Below are 21100 nucleotides of genomic sequence, written 5' to 3'. Positions count from 1 at the left end.
GTGGCTTCCTTTATGGAATGAATGAATCTCATATTTGGTCTTCTTTTTCTTCTTCCATCTTTGATTTTCCCTAGCATGACGTTTTTCTCCAGTAAGCCTTGCCTTCTCATTATGTGACCAAAGTATGATAGCCTCAGTTTTGTCAGTTTTGCTATAGTAAAAGTTCTGGCTTGATTTGCTATTTTTCAACATAGCATTAAACTGATGGAAAAAATGATAACTAATGTTTTATTATCATTTTTCCATCAGTTCTGGTTCCTGTATTTCTGCCATAATTCAGACTGTATGGAAATTGTGCATTTGAGTGTTTAAAGGCAAATGACATGTTTTTCAAAAATAGAAAAGGGCCTGAAAAAAAAGAGAAAATCCTATAATCTTATTGTTCCATTATGTAGGCATGTGCTATGTTTTCATTCAGAATATTGTGCTCCATCAGTTCACCATATCTCTGAAAGAACATAGAGAAATGGTATATCTGCTTAACACACGCGAGAGAGAGAGAGAGAGAGAGAGAGAACTAAATTATGCAGGGGAGGAAATTATTTTAATTCTGAAGAAAGCATTTTCCCCTTGGACAAAAGATGAGTGCCTGTGGATGAAAGATTCATAGAATAGGTGGTCTGATGACAGAAAGTAGAGAAAATATTATTTCATTCTCAAAGTTACAAATGAATACAAGTAACTGAGTTTGCAGGTTCAAACCAAAGGTACAAGTTGCAGGTTCAAACCAAAGGAAGTGCTTTATGGATAGTATGAGAAGTTAATTTCAGTTCTTTTTTAAATTAAGATTTTTCCAGATCACACCTTCTAGACCAAAGATGGACTGAAGCACAACTGATTTTCAAGTCTGCAGTGTGATTTGTGGACCAATATTTCTTTGACTGGAAGTGCACATCTGAATGATGTGCATGAAAAATGGGTACAGTTAAAATGTACAGGAACATACTTTAATAAATAGAAAATGATGTGTACATAAGGCTGTACATTTGTAGGAATATATATATATATATATATATATATATATATATATATATATATAAATTTTCATCTGAAAAGAAAGATAGCTCACAAGCTCCTATGGACACAAGATGGAATGAGTTTCAAGGTGGAATTTAGAAAATTTCAGTGAGCTCACGTTGTTGCTTGTTCACGCCTCCTTACATCTTGCACAAAATTTAATCAGTGCATGACAGCAATTGCCACAGGATGTTACAATGCTTGCTAGTATACAGTGGTGCAGTGTGAGGTAGATGAAATGTCCATCAACTGTTGTCATAACTTTGGTCATGGCTGATTCCTCTCTCATCCTGCAATTCCTTGTCAGCTTCCAACACAGAACTGGACAAGCTTAAATTAAATTCATATGTGCGCATAAGTATGCTTTACTCTCTAGTGGACTGAAGAGAGGACTACAGCTCTGGCAATGGGCACCCAACATACCAGTACTGTGGCATGCACAGGTGCAGTAGGGCTGCTCTCAAATCCCACTCTAGCTGGGAAAGGTACCAGCTATTTGCTGGGGTGGATTCACTCTTGGAGGAGGAATTGAGTAGGGTCATTTTGAACATGTGCTGGTTGTGTCTCCTGTGATCAGTGGGTGACAAAATTACCTCTGCTTGTATTAGAGCAGGAAATGTCTTCTCCCAGGTTGGTTCGAGGCCTGGGCTGAGGATGCTTCCTTGCATGCTGCTTGCATTTGTGCTTGAGTCCAGCTATTTTCTGGCTGCAGTGGACATTTGCAGCAAATGAGTATTCTTCCAGAGTGGCCTGGATAATGTTCTTGGCCTTGTCTATGATGTTGCCTCATGTGGCCTGATTGTGTCTAGTGTTGCAGGCTTGGAGCATATGAGGCACGCTTCTCACGGGCATCCTTGACCTGCATTACCTCCGATCTCACTTCCTCCATGTTATCCATGCACAAAAAGACCAATCAAGGGTCTCTCAAGATGCCTAGAGCAGATGTCATCATTCATTCCAGCTCCAAGATTCCATTCCAGAGTTTGGGAAGAACTGAATGGATTCATTCTGCTCTCTGCTAAAAATTCCTGGTGTGGAAGCGCTGGAATCCTGGTACTCAGCCCTCACATGCACAGCGATCTTCCAAAGAGCATTCAGAACAGATGTGACCTCATTCAAAAGGTCTGCTAACTCACTGGGGCAGGGATCAGGCCTTTTGGATTATATTCCACTGCAAATCATCATATTCATTTATGATGCTCTATAAATAATAACAGTTAACAAATAAATATTGTCCCTTAGAGCTTTGACAGTTTGCCTTGACATGTCTCATGACTTCAAATATGCTGGTGCTTGGTCCTGGTAAACAGAATATTTGGAGCAGGGGTTGTGGGGGAGGAATTTGTTCTGGGGCAGGAAAGCTTTTTTTCAAAGTGAAGTGATGGATGTCCCTTAACAGAACAGCATTAAACAGAGTGAGGGAGGGGGGGGAGAGAGAGGTTGATTCTGGATGGTTCCAAGCATAATAGCAGACAGCTGAGTCTACTTGGTGGCTCCTAACCCATAGCAGACAAACCAGGCAGTTTTTACAGGCTCCCCATGGACTTCCTCACAAAAAGGGAAGGAGATTTTTTAAATCTTTCTCCCTCCACCCCCCACCGCTTGCTTTTTGCCAGAGAAGTTATGTCGTTCTTGGCTGATGTCCAGCAGAACCAAGGAAAGGAGGGAGGGAGGGAGAGCATTACAAAGGTCAAACCAAAGGGAACATTTTCATTTTCATATTTATACCTTTTCTTGTTTTTTTCAGTACATAAATCCCTGTAGCTCAAGCTAATTAGTTGGGGTTGTCTCCACACTCTTGAGAAGGCAGGGTTGTTCAAAAACTGTGTCAAAAACATTTATATATTAGTAGAGAAGGGTCAAAATACATGTTATGTGCCATTCTGTCATCATTTTCTTCTGCTGGGATTTTCAGTTCCCCAGGAAAGGGACTAGCATAAAATCTGAAGACTGGCTTGGGCAGTTAGGCCAAGGAAGAGCTACTTAAATCATTCTCTGCCAACCAATTCAAATGACTTTCTCCAGCTGCTTTTTGTTTCTATGGGGCAAACATGAAGGGTTCCTGCATAATATTCCTGGATTGGGGAGGACTGTGGGTAGTTACTTAAGGTGTTTTCTTGCTAGTAGAAAGGCCCTCCCAAGGTGGATCATAAATAAGTTTTTAGAACAACTTGGAGGATAAGATACAATTCACTATAATGGCAATGTGCATATACGCAAAGTTGTCTGTGCAACAATATAGACCAGCAGGATCAATTAAAATTATTAAAATTTATAAAATTAAAAGGCAGGACCAGTTTTCAGTTAAATCAGGTTTGCACTGGAAAGGAGCACTTTGCTTTGCCGCATGCAACAATTTAAACAATTACAAATATATTTTTAAATTAAACAAAGGAGGAAATAGAATAAACATTAGAAAGGCCAGGGAGCCTGGTGGGTGACAACAGAGATGTTTCTGGGCACTATGCTGGTGATTCCAGCAAGAAAGATTGTCAGTGGGTGTGTGAACAGGAGCTACACAGCTGATCTTGATGCATGGTGGGTTCACATAGGATCCTTCAATAAACCTAATCCTAAAGCTGGGTTGATTTTGAATTGACAGCCGGTACAGAAAGGATTAGGCAACCCCTTCTCCACCTATGCTCCTGTCATTGTCTTCCAGGCAGGAACTCGGCATCCTACAGGTGCTTTTCCTATTCAGAATATGAGTATCTGTTGGGGGAGAAGAAAGAAAACTAGAGGAGGGGAGAGAGGATGGAATGGAATAAGGCACCCTGGAAAACAGCATGGCTTAATGCCTTGAATGCTGAATGCAAACATGTCATACTGCAGTGCTTCACTGGAGGTCCCACTCATTCTCCATAATCAGATATGTTGCCAGGTACTCAAAAGAGACAGGGTCCAAGCCCATAAGACACAATCAATGTAGAGTTTGCATACGTAGATTTAGGAGGGGGTGTGGGTGGGGGTTAGAGCAGGTGGAGAAGAGGGGTTGCATCCTCCCTTCCCCTGCTTCAAGCCCATTGAAAATTGACCCAGCCATGGCAACTGAGCAAAGAGAACACACTGATAGATAGGCAGGGCTTTGGGGAAGAGATTTATAAATAACTCCTATATCAGGGCTTCTTGGTCCTAAACCTAAATGTCCCTGCCCAAAAAGCTGATAGGGACCCAGTTTTTCAGAGCACATGACTCCCACATTACAACAGACAGAGGTGTGCAAAATTGTACATGATATAAAGAAAGTGGATATGGAGATACTTCTCTCTCTTTCTCTTTCATAATACTGGAATCCTATGAAGCTGATGAGTGGAGGCTTCCGATATAAGGAAATCTTCACACAGCACGTAATTGCACTCTGGGGTCTGCCACCCATTTAGATGGTTTCAAGGGCGCCTTCATTGTGGACCAGGCTGCCAATGGCTACTAGTCCTGATAGCTTCAAATATAGGAAAGTCCTCCCTCAAGTAGGCCACGTGGTCCATGACTACTGCAGCTGAGGGGGGATGCCAGAAAATATTGAGGGCAATTCCCTTCTGGGGTGGGGACTGCAGCTTATTAAATATGTGCCTGAGATGTCCAGAATCTTTGGAATAAACCAGGAAAATGTATGAATGAGCAAAGCAAATTGTATATAGCACCTGTAGAATGATGTTGTCACCTGTAGTGACACTCTCCTACCACTGCGTTCTGCTGAACCCTTTTCAGAGAGTGCTGTGGGTATTCTTACAAAATGGTGGATAGGGTCAGTCACAAAATACTCATTTTCTAGATGGCAAACTGGTGAGACTAAAAGAAAAATAACTTGCACAAGATCCCAAGTACAAGTCAGAGGTGGGATCTGAGCTCTAAAACACAAGCCCACACCATTGAACTCAAACTAAAATGTTTAAAAATATGTCCCAGTTTTTTAAATTTTAAAAAATCTCAAGAAATAAAATAGGTCTCAGGACTCTCAGGAATCTTGGCTGGCACCATGTTCAAAACTCTAGATATAGACTACCTTTTCATTAGTACCGTAGGAAATTTTCATATTAATATATATATATATATATATATATATATATATATGACACCTCCATCATTCGAGTAGTAAATTCTTCTTTCATTGTTAGCTGCAGATTGTATTTACATGAATCAGGAAACATTGCTAGAATTAAGTGACCTTCTTTTTGAACAAGTCATGAGAACAAATCAAGTGGGCTTTTGAAGTGTATTCAGTTGGTCAGCAGGGAACACAGTGCACACAGCCTTCATCTCCATGTGCAGACAGTAATCCCATCAGACTAGTCCTCAGGAGATCAGTAGGAAACATGCCCAGCAGACCCATTGGTGAGCTGAAGTATGTGTTTGTTGGACACATTACACAGTATTTTTAAGGACCCCCCTTCCCTGAACCAGCTCATTAAAACACAAACGAACTCTTCCCAGTTGGGTTTCATTTCATCTTGGATGCTGTTTACATTTTATCTTATGATACTTGAACAGTGTGTTCAGTCAAAGTCTGCTCTTGAACTAGGTTTGATAAACCTCTAAGTAAAGCTGCCAAATGTCTCTTAATTCACAGAATGGTTGTTTATTTCAGGGAATAATCTTCCTGTCCTCTCTCAGTCTACATCTCCTGGAAAAATATTAGCTATTATTCATCATCATGGTTCACAGCATCAGGATAAATTTCGAGCTTTGGAAAGTATTCAAGAACTTTAAGAAACATACGCTTCTGATAAAATAAAAGCCCCAAAAGAAAAAGAAAAAACTGCCCCCAAATAGATCATAAATATGTCTTTACTTAATTGTTTCATTAAATTGTTCTGAACTGCCTATTTCAGCCTTCAAAACCACCTGATGCTCAAATTAGCATAACGGTGCTCAAATTAGCAATTTTGCTGCTATTGTAGAGAAATATAATTTTCCCAATTTAGGGCTTTCTTTTCAATAAGTTGTTCTGAGCTCTCCTTAAAATATGTTTTATGTAAGCTGCTTTAGATGTTACCAAGTAGCGGTGAAGAAGGAGCATGAGTGATGTCTCCCCATGCTCTTAGGTCATGCCAAATGGGAGTGAGAATTTGGGGAGGGTGCTTTCTGGCAAGCAGAAAGTCCCAGGTTCAATCCCAGCATCTCCTGTTCAAAGAATCTGGTAGCAGATGATGGGAAAGACATAATCTGCCTTTGATCTAGAGAGGTACTGCCAGTACACAATATATTAGGCTAGATGGACTAAAAGACTGACCACATTTCCCTAAATGATTGTATGTGGGATTTGCACATATGAACTTTGTGTTCTCTCATATGGAAACTTCTTCACTTGGAGAACAGAGCAAAAGCTTGGTGGCATGCCACACTAAATGCCATAAGCCCCAAGTTCAAATATTGACATTACCATGCACTGCTGGTAAAAACTGTATTTAAAACCCCAGATTGCTGCTGCCAATCAGTGTAGAAAATACACTTTGTTCTCTGACTCAGTATAATGCATGTTCTTATGATGACAGACACTTCTGCTCCATCAGACAAGACCTGACATTGAACAGAGAAAGTTCAAGTCCTTCATTCTTTGCTTCTCTGGTGCACTAGAAGACCAGCCTTTCCAAACTTGGTGGCCTTCAGATGTTCTGCGTTGCAGTTTCCAGAATATTGGCCCTACTAGCTGAAGCTGATGGTAACTGAATGTCCACGCTTCTGGAGGGCTGGCATATTGCAGAAGGCTGTTCCATGTCATGCATTCTTAGGAACATGGCAGTCACTTGGGGACTGTTTGAGATGCTCTTCACTCTAGTGTAAGATTATAGTACACAAGAGCTCCTCTGTTTATTTATTTATTTAACAAGAGAAGCTGTTTTTAATTGAGATATTTCTTGAGAAGGAGGAAAAGCAGTTCTAATATAGAAGTCTATTAACATTCATAAGCTGTTCGAAGGAAAAAGACCTAATCTTTTGCTAGAGGATTTGTATCCCCATGGGTGGGTGCATAACTTTGACTCACTGAATTCATTAATTCATACTCATGCAAACAACCCAAGAATTCTTAACAATAGCTTAGAATTCTAGATGACATATTTGGACTAGAAATGCGTATACATTTACAACCAAGCTGTAATCCAGCACTATCCTAAAGAAAGCAAAAGAACTTGACTTGTAATCAATTATGGAGGCAATTCCAAGACTGTTAATTTGAGAAGCTAAGTAAACAGAGCTTGACATGTATTGTACTGCTGTCTGAACTATTTTAACTTATTGCTTATTCACAAATGGATCACTGGAACTTGAGGAGCTATAGAGGAGTATGAATTTAATTTCATCAACTTAGAGCTTGTACACACACATCAAACACTTCCATATATAAATATTTATATATTTCTTTATGCATTCCTAGTTATAAGATATTTTCCAGATTCTATCCCTTGTTTTAAGGCTCTAATTTTCTCAAATGAGTGGAAATGTTATCATTTTCAATCTCAAAACGTTTTTGTCTCTATGTATGCAGTAGAGTCCTTTGTGCATGATCCATATACATGAACCAACGCTAGATTTCACTAGAAAACCATACAGGTGCCAGCATACAGGGGAACACTTAGTTAAGTCATCCTTGTTGAGCATCTTTACACTTGGGCAAGTCATCTGAGGCCACCCTTCTGTTTGCTTCTGCTATCAGATACTTCCCTTCTCCCTCTGGGCTCAGTCTACACAACCACCCCAAAGCAGATGGCAAGTCAAGTGAAACAGGATTCAGAACCATGTAAAGCAAGGCACCATGGCAAGTGACTCTAATGAGAAAAGGAGTCCAAGGCAAGTGGGGAATTTTGAAACAGGGAATTCTACAGGTTTAATGACAACTCCAACAAGAAAAAAGGTAGAAGACAACAGATGAAGTCAATGCAACCTCTCAGGGCATGTATAAGAAGGCCAGGCTACAAAGGAGTACAGGCTGGTAGATATTCGCAGGAATTGCATCAGGAAGGCTAAAGCTGAGAATGAGCTGAGGCTAGTAATGGAAGCTAAAAGCAACAAAAAAGCCTTCATCAGATATGTGCATAGTAAAAGACAGAGAAAAAAAATGGTGGTTCAAACTATTCAGTGGGTAAGGCAAAATTATGACAAAAAAAAAAAAAGGAAGAAGTACACAGTTTCTATTTAGGCTCAGTTTTTTCTCAAAAGAGGGTCTTGAGCTCTTTGGCAAAGGTGAGGTACAAACTGAAGGGGCAAGGTTGTAGCTTGAGATTGGTAGGCAAATAGTCAAGGAATGCATCATTACGTTGAATAAGTTCTAGTCTCCAGGGCCTGATGAATTGTATCCTAAAGGATCTGGCAAAAGAACTCATAGAACTACTGTCTTTGAGAAATCATGGAAATGAAGTGAGAGATAATTGGAGGAGGGCTAATTTTGTACCTTTCTTAAAAAAGGAGGACTTGGAGAACTACAGACCAATCAGTCTGACATCATTCTCTGGGAAAATTCTGAAGTAGATCATAAAGCACTCATTCTGCAAACACCTTGAAAACAATGCAGTGATTACTAGAAGTCAACATGGATTTGCTAAGATCAAATCTTGCCCACCTAATGTGGCTAGGAGTCCTTTTACAGAGAGCCTCTGTTTGAAGGGCTGCCAAATGATCATCTCCCTATAAAGGCACTCTCTTTGAAAGCCTTCTTGAATTCCATTGTAAAGCTAAGTTACTATTTTTTCTGAATTTTTATGTATACAAATTTGCACATGCATTTTGAATGCAAATTGACATCCCCTTGGCCTCTTTTCAGTCATGCATTTCTTCTTTTCTGACAATTCATAACGGCTATCCTAGGTGAGGATTTCATTATATTAGCCCCTGCGTCTGGTTATGGGGTATCTGTGTCTCCTTGCTCAGATGTTATGTGATAACTTGCCTACAAAAGCCCACAGAACTTTTCATGTGAATCAGGCTCAAGGGATCAGGCCAAGATGACATGACAACCAGGCTCTGCTGGTTCCACCACACCTGACTTTCCAATGTGGCAATTGTGGGCACCAATATATCCAGGGCAGATCTCTTTGTTGCGCAGCAGCCTTTCTGCCATTCCTGACTTCTGTTTTATTTCTTAGGATTTTTTAAATTTCAAAAACATGTTTGTTGACTGAGAGGCTGGCATGCAGCATAGCAAAGTGGCACTCATAAGAGTGGTTTCATGTTTTGGAGCTGCCTTAATATTAGCTTTAATTTATTTTTTGGGTCTACTAGTGAGGCTTCTGGGAATTGAGTGTTCTGCAACCAGCAAGACCTCAAGGCAGCCATTTTGTGACAGCAGCCAGGGTGGGATTTCAAAATTCCAAATGTGCTCACTGAGCTATAATGTTTGGGGATCCCTATGCTACTCCACCATCCAGAACAGTTGCTTTTGATTAATCTGTTCTGCATCAGACCATTTGCTGCATTGATCAGGGTGTATAATTGTATTTTGAGGAAGTTTTCAGGGGCTGTGTTCCAGTGGTGGGTTCCTCAAACAGTCTTAGAGAATGAGGAGAGACTGCACAAAATCTAGGAAACCACTAAAATGGGACAAAGGAGAAAGGGAGTGTGGCCATTAGGGGAACTCTTGGAGGGTAAAAACCCCTGGGCCTGGAGGTTTGCACTCTGACCTTACATACTATTAGGGTTAGCACTATTACATACTATACTATTACAATTAGCACTACTTTGATCTAATGCTAACTAGAAACTGCAAAAACAAAATAAAACACACAAACCTGGTTCTGAAAGCTTGTACGTACCTATCATCGTTATGTCATCTTCACTCTTCAAAATGTATTTACTTTTTTACTTATTTTGTTCACTATAAGCAATGGGCAGTATAAACTTATTTTGTTCACTATAAGCAATGGGCAGTATAAACATTACGCCTGGTCACTGCTATTCATGGGAAACCGTTTCCTGTTATTTCCAGTATTAGGAACAGATGGTAACTAGCACATATGCAGGCACAAACATGCACGCACACATGCACGCATGCACATGCACGCATGTGTACACACACACACATCCCTATAAAGTGCCCTGTATAGTGATCTCTGACTTTACACCCAAAGATTTATAGATTTAACCTTTCTATATTCCTGCCAGAAATCTGTTATAATTCTGTTTGGTGCCTGGTGGTTTCACTCATAAAGTACTCAAAGGCACCCAACAAGACAATCTTTGCTGCCAAACTTTTGCAGTGTAAGTGAAATGCAGGGCTTGCTTCCAAAACTGGCTTGAGGCTGGCATTTACATCAGAGAATCAGCATGGGGAGTGAGAGTAAGATGACCCCCCCATATGTCATGTATCATATGACTATGTATGGTTTTCCTAAATAATAAATCTGTATGGAGACAGAGGTTTCAGTTTGGGGATTGTAAGTAGATAAGTATGATTATATAAGAATCTCATATGCACTTTTAATGGTAAACTAATAGCGTTAGTGTTGTTGCTGAAAAATGACCTGGCTCATACTATGAACTCCTCCCACTCATGGGATTCAGCTGTACTATGAATTAAGTAACATCTGTTTCCCAAATTCTTCTCCAGCTTAAATCGAATCCAACCCCAAATACCTACACATTCTTTCTACCCTCTTGTTTACGTTTGCCTCCCCTAAATAGCAGGACCGCCCACCTTTGGTTGAGTCCTGCTTACTGAGTTTGCTGAGGTCTTCTCTCTCTGTGGACTTGAACACTGCAACAACAAATCCCAGACACCAGGGACCCTAGGAAATTGCATGGAAAAATTTCCCAGGATCCCTAGATATTGTAATCAGGCAGCAAGGAGAAAGGAAAGCGGGAAGTAAACAGGCAGCTTCTTCCTACCAGGTAAACAAGTAGGAACAAAAGAGTACTTGTGGGGAGAGGGACTGTGGAAATTGAGAGAGGGAGGGAACATTTGAAACCTGTCCTATTCCCGATGATGGTACTGGGAGCCCAACCATATCCACATCTAGAATTAGGCTACTGGTTTAGGAGAAATGCACTGGTGCCATTTCATGTGATTTAGCTATCTCAGATGACTCCTTCATTCCAGTGTTTTTAGTGCTTCTGTCACTAGAAAATGGCAACCAGGCTGCTCCTGGGAATGCATAAATCAAGGCCTGAATCTAAGCAAGTCAATTCCATTGTGCTGTAGCAACTCAACACTCCTTGCATTGTGTTGCATCTTCAGTAAGGCTGAGGCACATAAGAATTTCTCTCTTGATCCTACTTTCTTGAATTTTATGACTAACATCTTGGCAGGTAGATAAATATGAGGGTAGCACTCTTAGAAACTGAAAAAAGCAACCCAGATTCTCTAAAGTGTTGATAGAAAAAATATCCCAGTTGTCTTTCAATGTCTTTTGGGACTCCAATCACACAAAAGAATGCATTAGTTTTATTCCCCCGTCTTGTTTTATGCTCATTTACTAAATTTGGAGACTAGCTTTGCAATATTTCAAACCAACGCACACAAGAAGAGTGACCTATCTGTTATCTCGGCAGTTAATCCAGCTGTCAGAACATTTTCCAGCTAATGAAAATGTTGCAAGCTGCAAGCTTTCGGTGTGGCTTGGAAGCACTGCATGTACCTCTGGTTTCATAACTGGATATTTGGGGAGGATCTCTTCTCTTAAGCTTTCCAGCTGAAGAGATGTCCATCCTTGAGCAGAGGATGCTGGCTCTTTAATCTATGTACGTGTGGGTAGGAATGATTGCAGTGCTATGCTTGCTGGACTGATTTAAGAGTATCTGCTAAGCCTGGCTTCCAGCCATCTCCCTCCACCATGTTATCGTGCATGCCTTCACTGTGGGCCAATTTGTGGTGAGAATGTGAAGAATGTACAAATATGCTGGGGTTTGAGCAAATGCAAAACAATCTCTGACACTGTCTAGCTGCAAAATAAGTCCTGAACCCCCAAAGCTGCCTAATGCTAAATGGAACTCATCCAGTCCAATACTGTCTGCTCCAGCAGTCATCAGCCTGGCACCCTCCAGCTGTTTTGGATTCCAACTCCTATCAGCTCCAGTCAATTGTCAGGGATGCTAGAAATCATAATCCAAAGCATCTGTAGGAAAGCATCAAGTTGGGGAAGGCTGTCTTAAGGTACCACCTGCATCTGAGCTACCAGGCCTCATGCTTCCTTCATGAGTGGTACTAGCCCTAAAGCTCATACCCACCTTCTGAGAAAACCAGCATGCTCCATGAGCTTAATCTTCTGCACAGCCTCCTGGTTTCTCTGGATGATGTCCATCATCATTGTCATCTACCTCATCTTCTTTATCCTTTTGGGAAGGGCCCATAGCGCAATGGCAGACCACATGCTGTTCTTGAAGAAGAGTCCTGGTGGTTCTCCAGGTAACACTGGGAAGGATTCATACCTGAAATCTGGAAAGCTCCTGAGGAATCTGTGGACCTCCAAATGTTGTTGGACTATAATTCCCATTATCCCTTGCCATTGGTTATGCTGCTAGGGCTGATAGGAGTTGTAGGCAAACAACTCCCATCTGGAGGGCCACATGTTCCTTTTCCCTGATGTAGACAGTCCTAAGCAAGAGAAGCCAATGAACTTTCTAAAGTAATTAGTATGTGTGTTTAAAAGGTGGTTGATTAAAGCTCTAACTCTATATATGTCTACTTAGAAGGCAGTCTGAGTCAAACAGGTCTTACTCCCAGGTAAATGAGGATAAGTTTCAGCCTTACAGCTCTGCTTGTTCACTTGGAAGTAATCTGAAGTCAGTTTAGTGGGTTTACACCTAAATAACTGTGCCTAGCTAGATCTGCAGCCTTGGTTAATGCAGTATACTTTTATTATCCCCCATCATGGCAAAAATAAAAGATCCATAAGCATTTGAACAACTATGTCTTATACGGTGTCTAAAGATCAAGGCCTGTTTGTCACTCGATCTCCCCAGACTTTACCCCCTAGTGAAATCCAAGTAGTACACATGGAAGAAAGCATGTCAGAGCTTGGAGGGGGAAGGCAGCACAAGAATAGCTGCAGGAGTTCATAGTCATGGACATCTTGTGTTACTAACATTAATCCATTTCTAGAAGAACTCAGCCTTGCTTAACTCTTCCAACACCACATCAGTCTCTAGGTTCATAAATGCCTAGGTACAAGGGTTAATGTGTGTGTGTGTGTGTGTGTGTGTGTGTGTGTGTATTACAATGTAATACTGCCCCATAGCCAAAAGGCATTCTGGGTGGTTAATAAAGTTAAAAAGAACATATAAACAAAAAGAGCAGAAACAATATATAATAATAAAACAATAGAACAATAAAACCAATAAATCAGCAACAATAACAGTAAGGTTTGGTAGTTATATAGCTATAATTAATCAAGAACTTCTCTTGCCTAAGCCCACTAAAATCATTGTGGGAAAGTCTGCCAAGGGGCAGACTTTCTCCTGTCCCTTTGATAGATGTATGAGCTGCAGAAACAAATGGGTGAAGCATTCAGTGACACAGAGGTTGTGTTGTCTGCTGATCCTTGACTCAGGGCCAGCCCTACCATTAGGCAGAGTGAGGCAGCAGCCTCGGGTGGCAGTTGCTGTAGAATGGCAGCAAAGTATCGTCCTGCTCTTCCTCCAGCTAGCCTGCTTCCTTCACTTACAGAGGGTACTGTTGAACGGGGTAATGATAGCATAAGCATGCATACCAAAAAGATCTGGGGTTCTGGCCCATAGGCAAACAAAAGGCACAGTGTGTGTGTGTGTGTGTGTGTGTGTGTGTGTGTTTTGAAGGACCCAGTCTCATAAGGGCATCTCTGTTCATAAAAAGGTATGAAGGAATGGGGAGAGAAAGGCCTTTTGATTGCAGAAAAACACTTCAGGTAGAGCGATTCAGGGTGGAAGAAGGAGCAGGAGGTGAGGCTCATGTAGACAAAAAGGCAGCTTATGGAGGGGAATTAGATGCAACAGAAGTCATCATGGCCCCTTGCCTTTATTTCAGCAGGTGCTCATGGATAGCAGGGTGGTGGGGCAGAAGGACTTCCAGAGATGCAGGGCTCCAAAGGAGAGTTTTGCAGCTCTAGCCCGAGGGGACTGCCCCCTTAACACCACCTCTGTCTTGCACTAACAATGAAGTGGCAGTCCATGCAGTTTCTGCACATGAATGGGCAGGAGCGGGGTGCAGGGAATGCACCTTGCTCCTTTCTTCAAATGCCAGCAGATCTTGGTCCTGGGCTGGCCCTACACTTGGCTGCTAATTCGATTTCTAACATGGGTAGGTTTTGTTAAACAGGGTTGGATACAGCCTTCTAACAGCCATCTGAATGAGAGACCTGCAGTTTATGACATCAAACTAGAAAGGATAAGAGATGTCTCTGGTGTCTTAAAACTTTTCCAAATGGGGGAGCTTGGGACTGATCCCACTCTGTGTATTTAACACTTTCCTGCCTCTACTCTTTCCAGAATGATGATCTCCCCTTCCTCCAGATGCTATTTGCATCATTGGGGAAAACATGCCAATCTGGCAGACTCTTTTGATGGAAGGGGGTGCGATGTTGTCTTCCCGCTTTGCCTCAAGCAGAAAAATGTACCAGGCAGGTCCTGTGTGCCATGGTCCTGCTTTTGATTGTGGGGTGGCCATGTGTCATTCCGTACAGAGGAGAGTCCCCTGCTTGAAGGGCAGTCCAGTCCAAGTCAGTTTAAAAGGAAGTTCTTGAATTTAGCACTTGTGTAGTAGGCATGAACACAAGCCACCTGGCCAGAAACCTCCTTGCTTAGGTGAAATATGTTTTATTTCTATTGCAGTGAAGGGTCCTGTAGCAAAGGCTTGAGAACAAAATCTGGACTCCTTGGAGGCCAATCCACCAGGGTTCCCCAGACGGGTACCCTCCTCTTCCCTGTCCACAGATAATTTGGTCTCCTGTCATTTCTCCTATTCTAAAAGATAGAAACAATTCTCCTAGGTTTAGTCACTAGGATTGTTGATACATTTGCCCTGGCCATTTGACTTTTGTCCTTTCATTTTTTTTTGTTTTTGTTTTGCCTTCAGCTCTGCCTAACACAGGAACATGGGCCTCAAGAAGTAAAAGATTCTTCAAAATGTCAAATGATACATTTATTTAGTTGTAATATTTATAAGTATTTATATACTACTATGTGTAATAATACCCCCTTGTGTTTAATATAAATATTGGAATCACATTGATTTTAAATTAATTTTAATTTTGGAATGACCAGCAAGGCCTCATCTGATTATCTTAAAGACTGGTAGATATCCTGGCCCCAAGCCATTTCAGGCTTTGAAGGACAAAAACAAAACCTTGGCCATGGTTCGATAGCGAATAGGCAGCCAGTGCAGTTCTTTTAGCCGAGGCTTTCCACAGGCACAGCTGGGGGTCCCAGCGAGAACTCAGTCTGCTGCAGGCTGCACCAGCTGCAGCTTCTGAACCAGGCCCAACAGCAGCCTCACACAGAGCACATCACAGTAGTCTAATCATCAGTGCCTGGGTCACTGTGGTTAGGTTATTTCTATCCAGGACTAGATAGTAAGTTGGTAATGGGTGCTCAGGCCAGCAAGGTAACCTGTGCCTCCAGTGACAGAGACAGATGCAGGAGTACCATGAGACTATTTACCTGTTCTTTCTGAGGGAGGGCAGAAGATGTAAGTAGCCCAATTTCTGGACCTGTGATCTGACAGTCCACACACTCTGCATCTTATTGGGATTCAGTTTCAGTTTATTGCCCCTCATCTAAGCCATAACTGCACCCAGTTCAGAATGTGCAGAGTGGTCTTGCAATAACCCTCCTCATGATCCAGCTCCTGTAATCTTCTTTTCCCCAGACTTCTTCTTGTTCTTGGTCCTGTGTTAGGACAGGAACTGAGCTGAGAGAAACTCTGCAAATGCTTATGGAACTGCAGTGGTACAACCAGCAACCTTTGTCTGAAGCACATGCAGCACAAGTAAGTCACGTGTGTGGAAGAGGGATGCCATTTCTGCAGCACCGGCATGACTCGCTGCCTGGTTGGACGCTCATGAGACAGTGGGCCAGATTTTGGAGAACTGAGCTGAGGGGATCCAATGGATCCCCTCCATCTCCCCAGATTGGATTCCTCACACATCCCTAGGGCAATGCCTCTCCCACTTCAGATCTCCCTGCAAAATCTGGCCAGGGCGACTTATTTTATATTGTTATTTTTGTGTTTTAACTTTATGTCTGCACTTTACAAACATTTTAATTTAAGGTTATAACTTAATGTTTGTATTTTAACTTAATGTATTTGTATTTTAACTTAATGTTGTAAGCCGCCCCGAGGCTTCGGCGAATGGGGCGGCATAAAAATGTCTTAATAAATAAATAAATAAATAAAATAAAGCTGAGAGTCATCACTGTGCCCTCAATCTCCTAATGATTGTTCCCAGTGGTCCAGATAATATTAAATAATATTGGGGGCAAAATGACCTTGATAATGAAATAGATATTCATAATAGTATTTGACATTCGCTTTCTTAGGAAACTTACGATCTTTCCAATTCAAGCTTGAAGCCAGACTCACAAGATGAGAGTACATTCCTTACATGTTTTTATTTTATCATGTGGTTTATTCATTTCATTAAGAGTTTTATTTTATTAAGTGATTCATTAAGTGATCTCTACTTCATTTTTCTGATGCTCAGAGTAGGTTCATATTAGCAATAAAAACATAAAACAAGGAAGAAAATATAATAAGACTGGCATCCCCAGTCTGGCATCGGGGAATTGGTCCTTGTGTAGTGCCCATGGATAACCAGTTTTGTATATGTCCATTTTAATACACATACAAATCACATACACAAACACAAATGGATTTGAGTAAAATGCACACTACTTTCTAGCAACTATACATAGGGTTCCCCAAAAGTTGATCCAATATCTGAATAAGGATCCATTTGAAGGTGGTGTCTACATGCCACCAGTTCCCCTATCAAAAGAATTGCAAATACGTATCCTTTCAAATTTGTAATGACAGTCTTTTAGGATGCAACACTGGAGGGGGTACCTGTAAGCCTCTGATCTACTCCTCGCCTCCCTGCTCTCGAAATGTCCCCTAAAGCCCTTTGCCAGGGGTTGCTTTTGTGACCTCAGAGAAGCAGCTGGTGGGCTTCTTTTGCTCAGGCTCTGGCAGGAAGGGGGAACCAAGCATGGATCCCCAGCTATGAGTTTGGAGCAATTTTCCTTGTAGCTGGAATCTGAAAAATCCTCTGGCTGTCTAGACATTATGCTATTAGCTGTCTAAGGGACACAGAGAATCAATTTCCACTTCCATTTGTTAGTTTCCATAAAGCAAGTAAATATTTTGAAAGCAATATACCCATGTAATAACCTCTTTCCCAAAAGAAGCAACTCCTGGACATTACAAAAAAAGCATTAGTTGTATTGCATCACCACCAACAGCTGAATTAGTCAGTCCCTTGCTAAGGAAACACAGTGGAGTCCTACAGACATGCCACAAAAGATACTTAAGAAGATGCAGACCAAGATCTATAGGTAGAACAGGTAGGCACCAAAGTGGTGATAACAGATTAAGCATTTTGTGGTGGTTTTTTGAAGCGGTTCTTGAAACTTCCAGGTATGCCTACAGGCCCACAATTGTTGGGAACCCTTGAAGTATGACACAGTTAAGTAAGACCTGGAGAGGACTGTTAATACTGAACTCGATAATAACAGAAATGGCACTAGTCTACATTAGACAGAACTCTGCCACATTCTATAATGGGTGAAGATTTCAGAAGTACACCACATATAGCATATGGGACTAAGCTCAATGAGACTAAGACATGTGTACCTAGGAGCATAATCTTATGGCCTACCAAAATTGTCTGGGAAGCCTTACCATTTTTTGGAGTCCACGCATGGAGTGTTTGGATTCTGAAGGCTGAGCCAATGCCTCATCCCCTTGCAGCTGGCAAGGGGTATACCAAGGATGCAGGCAGTGGAGGAGGCTGGGACTGTGGATTTGCACCCATTCCAATCAGCATTCTTACCTCCTTCCCTTTCCTTGCTGGTCCTAAATGTAGATGGTCAGAAGCAGCTGACTGGATAAAATGCACAATGAAAGTCACAACCAGCTTGGATCGGATGCATGTTTGGAGGCCTATGAACATCTGCCACAAGGGCGGTAGTGTTGCCTTTTGGTTTATTATATCTTGTATGAATAAATAGTCCATAGTGCTTGCCTGGAACCTATTGTCAATCAGTTTCACAGGGTGACCCTTTTTAGTATTTTGAGAAAGAGCAAGAGATGGGGCGAGTTCAAAAAAATGTCTTGCCGCTGGTATTAACAACATTCCATTTCTTGGAATGTTTTGCAACAGTTAATTTTCTTCTCCATCTTCTCCAACTTTTTTTTCAACTGCTCCTTGTCACCTTTGAATGGTTGGTGACACCCCATAATTTACCACCTGGAATGCAGACATGAAGGAAGACGATGGGATGAAATATGGTGTCAAGTTTGTATCTGCTCACATTTCACACACTAAAGAGACAGCCCCTTTGGCTAGTTGCCATGGAGAATTTTCTTTTGGAAGTAAATAACCCAGAACAGAGAGAGAAAGAGAGAGAGAGAGAGAGAGAGAGAGAGAGGAAAAGCAAACGTACTCAGCTGCAGAATGTCATTAGCTCTCATAGAAGAGTATGCATGTTGTGTGAAAGGGCTTTGTATAATACGATATGACAGTAGTTGGAAATAAGCTGAGCAAAACTTCAGAGTTTCAACTTTTAAGGTTATTTTCAGTGTTCATATTAAGGTATGTGGATTTACAGATTATATTTGCTCTTCAAGGTACAATCCTGTCCATGTTAAGTGAGAAAAATGGGCATATCATTTCTAATGTCCCTCATTCAGCCAGCTTATCATTCCAGCACTGCAGCTGGGGCACAAGGTGGGAGTGGAGGGCTGGGCTGGCACATGGGCTGGCCGGCCGGTTGGTTGGCCAAATGAGTGGGTGAGTGAGCAATGGCCCTTCAAGTGGCAAGATACATTGGACCAAACCTGCATTCAGGTGCCAACTACCCTCAGTAGTTAACAACTAGCTGCAAGGGCCCTGCTCTTCAGACAAGCTTGGACTTTGACTGTGCACAACAGTTGCAGTCCCAAAGGCAACATTTGGCTGTTGCTCAGCAGGCTGGGCCATGCACTTGTATGCCCATGCACACATGCATGCTTGCGCATGCACGCACACATTCACGAACACACACGCACACTAACACCAGTGAACCTAAGGCAGACTGCCCGTTCCTTATGGCTAGTATCTTGGGGAAAAGAATGGAGAATACAGGAAACTGATAGGATGATCTGGAGGACGAGGAGTGTGAGGGAGGACAAGGCACCCTTGGGTGGTCACAGTAAAAGCCTTTGAAGGCTGCTGATTGAGAACCTCTGAATTATAGGGCACCTTCAGATAGCACTCTGTCTTCTGTAAAGTAAAATATGTGGCCAGTTAAGTGTGGAACAGTGTAAGATTTCCTGGTCCTTGGATTCCATTTTTTCTGCTCCATAAAGAACTTTTAAACCTACTTACCCCATTTACTTAAGATTTAATGAGACATTGCTAGGAAAAGCCTCCCCTCTGCCTCCCTCCAGGAACACACACACACACACACACACACACACACACACACACAGAGAGAGAGAGAGAGAGAGAGAGAGAGAGAGAGAGAGAGATACTGTCATTAGGTGAGAAGTCCACATTTATAAAAATAAACAAGTGTATTTTTTATAAAAAAAGTTTTGTCCCATAAATGACTCAGTGGTACCTGTAGACTCCAATCCATTCTTTCCTCTTGTAGTTCTTTCTGCCCGACTGAGCTTCATATTTTTCATATACAGACCACAGATTTCAGCATGATTAAAAGGAGCATTAAATCAAAACACTAAACCCAGCATTTCTGAGTCCTGAAGTTATTCTGTATGCACAATTAAACATTATAGCCAAGTGAGGGCCTTGACTTAATTTTCCTATTTTATTAGGCAACATCTTATGTTTTTGATGCCCAATTTAGATCCGCTCAAAAACACCAATGAATTTCCTTTCTTAGAGCCCAACTTTGGTGTGCTGTCCTTTTTTTCCCTCCCCCTTCATATTATTAGAACCATATGGTCTATGGACTGGTGAGTATCTGGGGAAAGAATTTGGATTTTGAAGCTCACAGCATTCTGTTCCTCACAGCAAATGTAACAATATGCTTTGCATTAGCGCTCTCTGCAGGGTGGGTTTCTGAACCAGAGAAGTGCCTCTTATGGAATATATAGGCATGCTTTCATTATGTGCTGTGTCAGTCTCATAAAATGAGCATGGAAGACTGGCTGGAGTTTTGCACTCTGGAATATTTCCCTTTTTGAAGATCTCATTCTCGTTCAGTTTTCCGAAACGTAATGCTGCCCAGAGTCTGCCAAGGCATAGTTCTGGTGCTGTAATAAAGTGGGCATCTCCTAAAAGTAAGTGCTCCAACGTAATGATGCATAGGTGTTCTGCTGTATGGCTATATAGCACATTAATTGGATGGGGGGGGGGTAATTGTCCAGGGATCCTTTCCAGAGGCTGATTGACAGTGTTCTCCCATCTTCTTTGGTCTTTACAAAGCATGCCCAGAACATTAATACACGTTTTGCATACATCTGCAGATGGTTGTGGCTGGCTTCAGGTCCTTGTGGGCCCTTGGGCAAGGCACTCTCAACAGGTCCCCTCTGCCAGGGAGTCTACCATTTCATCACCACAGCCACCAGCCACCATTACTCCTCCTCTTCCTTGCACCATTGGCACCACGCGCTTGCTTGGCAAGTGACAAGCCAGCGATCAGCCAAGCAGCAGCACCTGCTTCTCCTCCTCCTCCTCTTCCTCCTCACCATCTGTGCCAGAGTCAGAGGCTAGTGACCAAACAGCTGTAATTATGAAGTGAAGAAGCAAGTCCTGTGGGGGGGGGGTTCTTATCAGTGGGCCCCTGTTGGAGTTTGGGCTCTCATGAGATGTCCCACCATGCCTGCCCTTGATGTCAGGCCTAGTTGTGCCAGCAACAGGTAAGGCCCTGTCAAACTGCACATGGTAGGCATGTCATGAATGGAGCCTGCTGAAGCTGGGGGTCAGACTAGGTTGCCCAGGAGGCCCCTTCTGACTCACTC

Source organism: Varanus komodoensis, unplaced genomic scaffold, assembly GCF_004798865.1.
Source record: "Varanus komodoensis strain SLA01 unplaced genomic scaffold, ASM479886v1 scaffold2, whole genome shotgun sequence".
NCBI lineage: Eukaryota > Metazoa > Chordata > Lepidosauria > Squamata > Varanidae > Varanus > Varanus komodoensis.
The sequence above is the reverse complement of the archived record's forward strand: the minus strand, read 5'-3'. Positions refer to the sequence as shown.